The sequence below is a fragment of the Puma concolor genome, chromosome B2 (genome assembly GCF_028749965.1).
Source record: "Puma concolor isolate L17-30 chromosome B2, mPumCon1.1.hap2, whole genome shotgun sequence".
Classification (NCBI taxonomy): domain Eukaryota; kingdom Metazoa; phylum Chordata; class Mammalia; order Carnivora; family Felidae; genus Puma; species Puma concolor.
This window is the reverse complement of record NC_141671.1, coordinates 7109756-7121264: the sequence shown is the minus strand read 5'-3', so window position 1 is coordinate 7121264 and position 11509 is coordinate 7109756. Positions and strand designations below refer to the sequence as shown.

Here is an 11509-nt window from a genome sequence, read left to right as displayed (position 1 = left end):
AATCCGTTTTCCTGCGGTAGCCTCAGGGTTTCTGCTTCTCCGATGCATTCTGCACACGGTCTCACCTCGTGGTCTCTCTGGCAGGGTGGCCATACTTCTCACAGGAAAGCTGGGCTCCCAGAAAATGCAAAAAGCCAGAGCTGTCAGGCCTTCTCCAGCCTCAGGCCTGGAGCTGGGACAACATTGCTTCCATCGTTTTGTTGTTTGATGCAAGTTTCAGGCCCAGCCCAGATTTAAGGAGCAGGCACTACACAGAGGTGTAACTACCAGCGGGTGTGGTTTCTCTTGGCACGCCACTGTAAGGGACTACAAAGTGCGATCCTCAGTGCCTACAGACGGAAGCAGCAAGTCTAAAAACGAAGCTTGCAGAACACTCATGTGGCTCGTGCAAAATGTGGAGATGTCAAGAAAGGAAGATGGCTGTGTAATGACGGATGCTAGTCTCCCAAGGACGGACTAAGTAGGAAAAGAGGGCCCCTGGAGGAAGGAAGACTATCCCAGTTGTCATCTGGAACATTCATTGTTTTGACTGAACTCATCCGTTGCAGTATCATAGAAGAGAACGAATTTTATCACAACTGCTGTGAATTACGCTTTAGAAAAATCAGACTCTGGATGTAGAAATCATCTGTTTCAGGAGTGACTGCGTTCCTGAAAAGTTCTTATTCTTGATGCTGATGTCTTGTAAAGACTTATAAAGTAAAAGGAAATAAAAGGGGCGTGCTATCCCTACCAAACCTTAGGTATTTTAGCTCAGGGCCACAGCCCTGCAGAGGAAGACAGGTATCGGAAGCAATGTTGGATGTCAGAAGACCCTCATTTACACTTCTGTTATCCCGTTTTTTAATGTATTATTCAAGGTCCTGCCAAAATAGGAATTAAAGGGCAGCTGTCAAAATGACAGCTTAAAAATAATCTGTTCTGCATTATTTCTTTGATGTTCAATTGTGTCGTTTAAAAAAGAAAGAGACATGTTTAATCATCTCCCTATCTGATTAATTTAGATTATCTCATTGTATGATATTAAAAGAATGACAGGGCAATTCATATTTTTTTTTGTATATTTAATGATCTGTTGCCCTAGGACTAACTCAGTTTTGTTAATTAATATTGGAAGAGGTAGCAAGGAACGTTTCAGGGAGAAAGAAAACCCTAAGCGGATCTTCGTGTTTATTAGCGAATAGATAGTTTTCTTGGCTTTCAATTATATTGTCTGTATTGTTTTAATTTTTGAAATCTGTGCCTAGCCTCCCATACAGTGGATTTTTTTTAGGTTCTCCCTAATTATAATCCACATTTCTATCTTTCTGTCACACAGAATGGTATGTATCCAATGTACATTTTTATGCCGCTCTGCATCAGTGCAGGAAATGAAATATTTGAATAGCAGCGGATGTCGTGTGTGGCTTTCGCCCCAGGAGACTTCTCTCAGGAAAAAAAACAGTGGCCAGGACGTCTTTGAGTCCATCAGTATTCACACAGCTTTTACATGTGGCTTCGTTCTAATCCTCGGGTATGAGAATTGAGCCGTAAGCATGTGTTCTTTGTATACACGACACAAAAGGGCCAAGGAGGAGAAAAAGGAAAGAAGACAAGGGTAGAAATAAGGTTTTTAAATGTCCTTCCTTTCCTGGTGTGAAGAAATCAGATGTGCACCCATAGCTGATGGTAACGTGTGTGTGCACCTGTGTACGTGTGCGGCGTCTGGGAGTGGCAACCGCTTGGTTGGATCATAATCCCGTTCTCAGAAAAGCTTGCGGGCAAGAATGCCGATTCCATTTTGATGCCTTGATAGGCTACTTCTTTTGAATTTGTGGCACCGGTATGTATGGAGACGCGTCCGTGCGATCACTTACCGTTAAAGGGAACATATTTGGTTATGCTTCTGTACGAACGAGGTCCCTTCGTTACTTGCCTCAAATCTACAAGATACGTCCAAACCACCCTCCCAGCCCCCAACCCCCTCAGCGCCAGTTTTCTGCACTGCTCTGAAGAATCCGAAGCCCGATTCCACTTGCAGCCAGATGTGAACAATCACCGCTTGACACGGGGTACAAATAACACCTACTCCAGCCATTACTCTTAAATTGGAGCTCTGCCCTTGATGGGGGCTGGAGATTGCTCTGGCTTTTGTAACTTGCACGTGAAAGCTGGTAGGCACCGAGTGACAAGGAGGTCGGGGCATTGCAAGCTGGAAGCGGATCTGGACTTCTCCCACATGAGAAGTGGCTTGGGGTCACAGGTCACAGGTCAACCTGAAGGACTAAGTGACAAAACGAAAGGACAAAATGAAACAGACGCACAAACATAGGGGAAGAAGGGTGCAGGCCAACTTGGAAGCCTAAATGGCCATTTGCTCTCATTCTTCAAAACTTTCAAGATGCTTCTAACGATCCAAGGCTAGAGCTGTTTATGGTTCATGGTGTTCGAGTAAATGGAGTCCTGACATCTAACCTTGAATTAGCGGGAGACACAGAGTAGAACAGAAGCGTCTGGACTGGAAAAGCCATGGTCCCTTAGCAAGCCTCTGTGTTTGATAATCATGTTCGGATTTTACCAAGGTCCTCAGACTGTATTCCAAAAATGAAACTAACACCTCTTTTTAATTCCAGAGTATTGATCGTTTTTGTGTTTTGCTGCATGAGTCTCTCTCCCTCTTTTTAAAGTTGAGGTTGCAATCATTCCTTCCTCCTGGATGTCTAGCATTTGTTGTGAAGAATAACAACACGTGTCACCTGCAGAGAAGGCCCCTGCTGAGTTAATGTTCAAGTCCAAGGTGTTCGTGCTACAAAAATCAGGAAAACAGGTCGTCCTCCTTAATGCTTGATTCTTGAATTATTTGTTTTTTTACTTTCGTTTTTCCCGAAACGTTGTTTTTGGCCAAAGTGAGATGGTCTTCTGTTTCTAATCTTCAGAGTGAATTGATTCCCTCAGAGGAGAGACATAGAACTATTGCATGTAACAGGGTCAAAATAAACGTGGTCCACGAATCATGATCAATAGTAGAGACGTTCATGGTTCGATGAGTACAAGAACAAAGCCGAGAGGGGTGCTCTTAAAAGGAGACCCAGGTTACTCAAGAAGGCCTAAAATGCATAGACATTTTCCTCCACTGGGAATCACTTACTGGAGCAACAGGAATACCTATTAATTGCTGGTGGGAGTGCAAGAAGGTTCAGTCACCTGGGAAGAGAGTTTGTCAGTTTTTTACAACACTGAACATATTCTTACTGTAGGACCCAGCAATCACTCTTCTTGGTATTTACTGAAAGGAGTTGAAACTGTATGGCCACACGAAAACCTGCACACAAATGCCTACAGCAGCTCAACTCCCAATTCCTAAAACTTGGAGGGGCCCAAGATGTCCTTCAGTAGGTAAACAGGCAAATAAACTGTGATCCATCCACACAATGCGCTATTATTCAGCGCTAAAAAGAAATGAACATCAAACCAACAAAAGACACGCAGGGATCTAAGGTGCATTTTACTAAGTGAAAGAAGCCAATCTGAAAAGGCTACATATTGTATCCTTTCGACTCCATGATATTCTGGAAGAGACAGAACTATGGAGACAGTAAAAAGATCAGGGATTGCCAGAGCTGGTGGATGGGGTGGGGAGAAAGATGAAGAGATAGAGCACAGGAGAGTTTCAGGGCAGTGACGATATTATAATGATGAATACGTGTCATTACACATCGGTGCAAACCCATGCAATGAACAAAACCAAGAGGGGATTACAATGTACGCTGTGGACTTTGGGTGATTACAAGAATCAAGGTAGGTCCATCCATTATAACAAATGTACCACGCTGGTGGGGGCTGGGCATACTGGGGGAGTCTGTGCATACCCGGGGAAGGAGGATATACAGGAAATCCCTGTACCTTCTCTCAATTTTGTTATAAAACTAACACTACTCTAAAAAGAAATTTCTTTTAAAAAAAGCTTTTTTTTTTTTTAAATCATTTAGAAGCGAGAAGTGAGAATTGGAGAAGAAAAACACTGTCACATCCATTAAATAGAAACAAGAAAAATCTTACTGTCAGCCCTGTTTCTATTGAGTCTTTGTTGCTGTCTGACTCTGTTCTGGTACTGGTGAAACCATAGTGCAAGTAACTCACTGGCTTCATTTAAATTTCAGTCACCTTGGCTCTTAAACCCATGAATAGACTTCCCCTCATTTGTCTGGTCTGTGGGGCACATCACCTCTTATAAGTATGCTAGGACACTAGAATTCCCCCTGAAAATAGTATTTATGTACGGAAACATTTAAAGAAAGCTACTAAACAAAGAGCAACCGATTTAAAAATTAATCAAATACGATATTAATATTGAGACTGTTGACCGAAATAAATATGCGTGCATATTACAAACAGTAAAAGACAAACTGCTTAATTTTTTTTCTTTTCTGCGGAAGGGGGAAGGAGTATGCTTTACAATGTTAGTCTAGGGGTGCCTACGTGGCTCAGTTGGTTTAGCGTCCGACTCTTGACTTTGGCTCAGATCATGATCTCACAGTTTGTGAGTTTGAGCCCTGCGTCGGGCTCCATGCTCATAGCATGGAGCCTACTTGGGATTCTCTGTCTCTTCTCCCTCAACCCCTCCCCCCAGTAGTGCCTGCGCTCACTCTCTGTCTCTCTCTCTCTCTCTGTCTGTCTCTCTCTCAAAAGAAATAAACTAAAAAAAAAAAAATGTTAGCCTAATGTCCCGTATCATCAGGTCTAGCACAATCATGCCATACCTTCAGTTTCTCAATATTTCTCATTCTTCCAGGAGAAATCAGCCTTTTCTCTTGGGAAATACTCATCAGTGTGTTCAAATACTGACAGAAGAGGTGCTGAAAACAGTTTTAATTTGATCTTAGATGTTTTCCCAAAGAAACGAAGCAGAGCGAAAGTAGAAGTCGTCGGTCAGTGGAATGATTGTGCGTAAAAGTTCTCTGTTGCTGAGGTAACAAAGAAGCCTAATTCTACCATTGGAGAGATAGTTGTTGAGGAAAGAGTTAACAAGCTGATAGGAGAGTGATCTGGAAGCCAGAAAAGAATTTCACCTCTTAAAGATAGAATGCATCACACGTTTACCTTCCTGAAGAAAATAATACCTATGGAGTGGAGTATAGTCTGCTTAGTCTTTGTGTTGTGTAACATAAATTCTGAACAGTTACGGCAGCCAACTGGAGGTTTTGTGTACTGCTTAATTATATCATCTTTGGATTGAGAGAGCCATAGATTCTAAAAGTCTGCTATTGTCTTCATCTTTTCTAGATAATCTTATGTAAGCTCCTTAGCCTCTCTACGCCTCAGTTTTCTTATCTGTAAAAGAATGATAATAGTAGAATTTGCCGTATAAGTCTGATTTGAGAATAGAACAGAATAATGTGTATGAATTATTGAGAGCAATGTCTGTTCTTTCATAACAAGTAAGTATTTTCTGTTATTATAGTAGGGGTCCCTTTCGGTTTTATAAAAATAATTAGATATATTAGGGGTATGAAACTACTAGTTCCTAGGCTACAGTTCTCTCAAATCTATAAAATGAAGAGATATGTAAACACAGAACAACGTTTAACTATAACAAAAACTTGATGAAAGATATTTGGACTCAGACTTCTGTGTGTGTGTGTGTGTGTGTGTGTGTGCGTGTGTGTGTGTTTCTTTAATTGGATATTAGGTTTGGCTTTGAACTGCTTAATTTTGTTAATTGAATTATATTATAATTCGATATAATTATGTATCAAAATGCACAGATTTGAAATGAAGATTGTCGTGAATTTTTACACATTGCACAAACATCTTTATTTTTTTTTAATGTTTATTTATTTTTGAGACAGAAGGACCAAAGCACGAGCAGGGGAGGGGCAGAGAGAGAGGGGGACACAACCCGAAGCAGGCTCCAGGCTCTGAGCTGTCAGCACAGAGCCCAACGTGGGGCTCAAACCCATGAACCAAGAGATCATGACCTGAGCTGAAGTCAGACACCTAACCGACTGAGCTACCCAGGTGCCCCTGTACAAACATCTTTCAACACCACACAGTGTAGGACCTAGAACATTTCTAGCACTCTACAAGGCTCCCACTCACCCTGCAGTCAGTATACACGCCAAGGGGAGCCATTATTCTGTTTTAGCTCTTTTTGAATATTACATAAAAGAAATGCACAGAATGTATGTTTTTGTACCTGACTTCTTTCCCTATCATCATGTCTGTAAGGGTCACCTACATTATCATGTGTATCTTTCTTTCATTCTTTTTTATGGATGTAGAGGGTTCTGTTGATGAATATCTGTTTTCTTTTTTCTAGCGAGGGGCTATTATATGACAACTGCTGTGTACGTAATTTGGAGGACAAAAGCATTCATTCCTGATGTACATGTATTCACCGGTGGAGGTGAGGGTCATAGAGTATGTAGATTCAGTAGGTGTCATCAAATATTTTTTTAAAGTCATTGTACAGTTAACAGTCCCACCAATAATTCAAGAGTTTTCATTCTCCTCAACCCTTTATAGTCTTTGTTTTTATTTGAGAAAGAGACAGAGAGAGAGACAGAGAGATAGAGAGAGAGAGAGAGAGAGAGAGGGAGGAACCGGGAGACAGACAGCTGGGGAGAAGGGCAGAGGGAGAGAGAATCTTAAGCAGACCTCACACTCAGCAGGGAGCCTGACACAGGGGTTCTTCCCATGACCTTGGGACCATGACCTGAGCCAAAATTAAGAGCTGCAGGCTCAACTGACTGAGCCACCCAGGCACCCCCAGCCCTTTTATACTTAATTGCAGTCATTCTTCAGGTTGTTAGTGATGTCGTACCCTAATTGGTATTTTTTCTGATGAATAATTATGTTGGGCATTTGTTTATTGCCCTAATATTTTCATAACCATAAGGATCTGAAAGATCAGTTTCAAAAGTTGCTCAAGAAGGGTGGGCATAATGTCAGTTTCTTGGCAGTGAAAAAGAAGGTGAAAAGAGAGGACTAATGTTTACTTAGTACCCCTTATGTTGTATGGACATGGCCTGTGCTATCTCAATTAATTATTTTAACAGCCATTTGTGGTAGATATTTTTAACGAATGATAAAATTTATATATTTGTGCATAGAATCCATCCAATTTTCTATTCCCTCTTCTCTTCCTATACTTTTTTTAAATTAAAAAAAATGTAATGTTTATTTATTTTTAAGAGAGAAACAGAGACAGAACATAAGCAGGGAGGGGCAGAGAGAGAGGGAGACACAGAATCCGAAGCAGGCTCCAGGCTCTGGGCTGTCAACATGGAGCCTGATGTGGGGCTTGAACCAACAAACTGTGAGATCATGACCTGAGCTGAAGTCGGACGCTCCACCGACTGAACCACCCCGGTGTCCCTCTTCCTGTACTTTGATATGCTCTGATTTTCCTTTAACCCCCACATAAGTCAGAACGTGTTTTTCCAGATTTATGGAGAATAATGGTTATTGCTATGGCTTCTTGATGATATTCATTTAATCCGTTGACAATCTAACGTTATGTGGGGTAGCCTTCTGGTGATTGCCTTCTGGTACTTGAACTTGTATAATAAAACACTATTACCATTATAACTTACAAAACTGTGAACTTGTTTCCATTTTGAAGAAAAACATCCATCCCTTCCGTCTGGCAAAGGAGGAACCCAAACTTTGAATTCTCAAACTGTAGTATGAGAGATAATCAATAACCTGTTTGCATCATTGCTTATTTTCAAAGGCCTTTCAGATCCCAGGTTCAAATTAATAAGTAATCTTATCCCTACTCCTGAAGAATCAAATATTTACACTCTTGAGTCTCAGAAATTCTTCCTTATTTGGGACTTTCTTTCTATAAAAAAAATGTTCTCATATCTATACTCAGTCTCATTGACAAAAATCAACCTGTTTAAGAAAAAAGACACTGGATGCAAAATGTTAACCTGAGAGGAAAATCATTAATTTTCATAACCTCAGAAACAAGTTTATGTAGAGCCTCCGGTGGGCGTGTTTAAGTTGGTTGATGGTGTTAGTGACTTTACTACCGGCTAAGAAGCTTCCTACATCCTTACTGTCTCTTCCTCTCTCCTTACTCAGCCCTGCTACCCAAAACAAAACCCCCAACCCAAAGGAAATTAAAAACTTCACTGGAAAAAATAAGTTGGCATTTATATATTAAAAAATATTAAAATATACCTTAAGTATTAACCAAAGCCCTTCTGGTGTGGTTCTCAAGAATGAAGGTGAAACCAGTTAGAAATATAAACTCAGCGTCTGGAGTTTGTGCTATAAACATTTTACACAAAGCCGGGTACGTAATAGACATTCAAAAAAATTGTTTTTTTGATTCATCTGATTTTTCCCTGTCCAGATACTTTTAAATATCAGTGTTGTCCCAGTAGGCTTGTTTATCTTGTGTCTAAGCACAAAGGTTTGTTCGTCTTTAGTATTAATTCCTTTTACAACAAAACTAAACACATCTTCCCTGAAATATCATAATAAGCCATTTAATCTTCTGAAATGTACCAGCTCCAGATCGTTTTTTTTAAATGTCTTCATTAAAGACGAATACATTATCCACAAGTGTCACCAGGAGCAAATACATTAGCTTCTGAACTCTTTTGGAAAATGTCAAACGACATGGCCTAAGTCCAGCATGCCCTATTGTACAATTTCTAAATTTACCTTGGCTTTTTTTGTGTGTGATATAATGTTCAGTGGCTGGAGGTGTGCCTATAATTTCAAACCCATGTTTTGCCATACATTTGAGTAGATTCACACAGTTGAGTTGCGAGAAAGTTTATGGATCTGATATAAATGTACTATCTCGTGTTTGGCAATGGTAATTAAATATTTGGATAGACAGGTGGGCTGGCTGCCAGCTCCCCACAGGGGTAGCAATTTCTGATGCTTTTTCCCAAGACTGTTTATTTGCCCTCAAAGTAACTTTATTAAGTTAAAAAGTCACAATAAATCTTTATCGTAGAATCCAACAGATTCAGTCCTTTTGGAGCAATGATGTATTCTAGGGTAGTTTGGAATAATTCAGGTTGATTGCCTTCAATCTAATGTCATTTGAAAAGATAGAAGCAGATTTTCATGTAGACAGAGTGGGTAGCTGGGAATCAATCAATCAATCATGGAAACAAGCAAACCCTGACCTACAGGTCAGGAAGAATGTGGGTGAGACAGTGACCACATTTTTGGTTGGAATTGCTGCTCAAATTGCTGGGAAAGATATTTCTAGACTGTTATTTTGGACATACGTGAGTGGCTATTCTGAGATTTACGGATAGGCTGGACAGGATATGACTGGGTGTGACAAAGATGTGGCTTCTCTGGAAAAGCAACCAAACCAGGAAAGGGGATGATAGAAATGCAGGAGAGTCCTTTAGATGAACATTCCTGTGTCCCTGACGATTTGAAGTGTTAATCTATGAAAGTGTGCGGATAATGGAAAGGAAATGTGGTTTTCACTCCTCGCTCCTGTTCAAGTTTCATTTTCATTATACACAGTGATGGGCTATGGTATGTTCTTGTATCTTGTATCTTGTATCTTATTCTTCTATCTTGTGTCTTGAAGATACACCTCTCCAAGGCAGCATGTGCACAGGCATGGCCTCAGGCTGCAGAAACCCGAAAGTAGGACCAGAAGAGGAAGAACCCTTTAGAATGAAATGCAGTTGGAAGGAGAATCACGAGAGCTCACAGCTTACTTACCAGCTCTGACACGTATATTTGGTAATTGATGATTAAAAATGAGAGCAAACCAGCTGTTAAATGAAAATAAAGAATATCCTGCGTTGCTCCCCAAATCCACATGGTACTTCTAATTTTTATTCTTGTGCATGTTACAGTGGTTTTGACATCCTTCTGGAAATATTCTCTGTTTTATTTACCCAATTCAACAGATAATTGTTGACTATCTTGATTTGAGAAAGTTTCACATCCTTTGAGTGTGAATTGCTGGGTGGCAAGATAGAAATTAAAGTGGAAAGATCTGCAGTGGCCAGGCCATGGAAGGACTGCCTTTTCCTGCTGAACACTTGAGATTTATTCTGTAGGATGTGAAAAATAGGATACACAAAGTGGAACTGGGGAAAATAATTGCATTTCAGTACTATACTCAGTGCTCACTTTCCTTTTGCTTTATGTGATTAGAGTCTCAGTTCCCAAATTTATCTGAACATTTGGAATCCTCTGGGGATCTTTTGCATATTTCAAAGCCCAGACCACGTCCCAGACCAATTAAATCACAATCTCTGGGAGCGTATGTTGGGGAACATTGGTTTAGGAACAAAGAAAAAGAATGGATATTACTTGGAGCAGATTGAATGGACTTGAGATGGGTTAGGTCAATTCATTTATTTATTTTACGGTTTTTTTCATGATTTTTTACTTCCTAATTTGTAAGCAATGGAGAACTGGCATGAGGAAACAGGGCCAGGTCCTCTCACACAAACAGAAATCTATTCAATTGTGTTTCTGCATAGGCACTTTGTATCCTGTGGGTAGAATTAAGGGCTTGGGATATGGCATGGAAGATGATTTTCCAGACACTGTATCTTTGGACCTATAAATTGCTCTTTATTTTTCCCACAGAATCATGCCACCAATGAATATTTTCTATATAATATACTAGTATATTTGTGTAATATTGTACTTAGAGAACAAATAATATTTATTTTTGCCATAATGTGGTGATATGTCAGAGCAGGCATGACCACATAGATCCATTATAAATACTATTTCCTTGTTACTCAATTCAGATAGGGATTACTCATACAAAGGGTTTTTCCATTATGTCCAGGGTCACACTTTTTTCTTCTACTTTGTGTTCAAACCAGAGATCTTTCCCTTGGTCTTCCTTGGATATTGAGGAGGACGGTCCCCCCGCCCCCTTTTTTAATTACAAAATGCTAGTTAACACACACACACGTGCATGCAAGCACACACACACACACACCCCTAGTGCAGACCAAGAACTCATTCATCTAGCAATTGACCTTAACCTAGAAAGCTCACCTGAGACATGGCAGAGAGTGATTCTGTGTCCCAACTCCAGATCTGGTAAATTTAAATGCGTTGCTCAGAAATCTGCACTTAAAACAATTACTCTAATATGTCTGTTACGGTTGGTCTACTGTCACTGTTAGAAACACTGATGTTAGCAACTAAGATGCGAAGACAAGGGGAAAAAATTGTCTTGAAAGGGTTTGGGGACAGAACAACTTTTTGTGGCCTCCATATTTGTCGCAGACATTGTTCTGAATCTGAGCGATTTTTCTCCTGCCACGAGGCCTAAGAAGAATGTCCAAGCTATGCTCTCTTCCATGTTTTAAACGGGCTCTCCTTCTCTTTCTTACTTTTCATGGCCTGATTGCCTGCTCTCACCTCATATGCTTCTTTTTAGAAGTATATGGAGTCTCCTCATTCCTTAGTTTTGTTGCCCTTAATCCAATTTTCTAACTTTTTATTTTATTTTATTTTATTTTATTTTTTATTTTTGTGGTGCTCGGCCATCAAAGGCTCTACC

At 40.2% G+C, this 11509-nt stretch overlaps 1 protein-coding gene and 1 long non-coding RNA gene across 20 annotated transcripts in view; both read left to right on the top strand.

Annotated features, from left to right (window-relative positions):
• The window catches only part of LOC147580697 (uncharacterized), a 403830-nt gene extending 398446 nt beyond the window's left edge, over nt 1-5384 (top strand). For 17 of the 19 annotated variants that reach the window (XR_015251004.1, XR_015251003.1, XR_015251002.1 and 14 more), the window contains one exon: nt 4772-5384. The gene's annotated coding sequence lies outside the window, so the exon portion shown is untranslated. Of the gene's footprint in view, nt 1-84; nt 916-4771 lie in introns of those variants that run through there. The other 2 variants (XR_015251001.1, XM_086706133.1) reach the window with 2 other exon arrangements.
• A 278-nt stretch (nt 5385-5662) lies between these two features.
• LOC147580696 (uncharacterized) lies at nt 5663-9788 on the top strand. Its single transcript, XR_015250756.1, has 2 exons — nt 5663-6385; nt 9557-9788. It is a non-coding gene; the product is annotated as an uncharacterized LOC147580696 (long non-coding RNA).
• The last annotated feature ends 1721 nt before the right edge of the window (nt 9789-11509 follow it).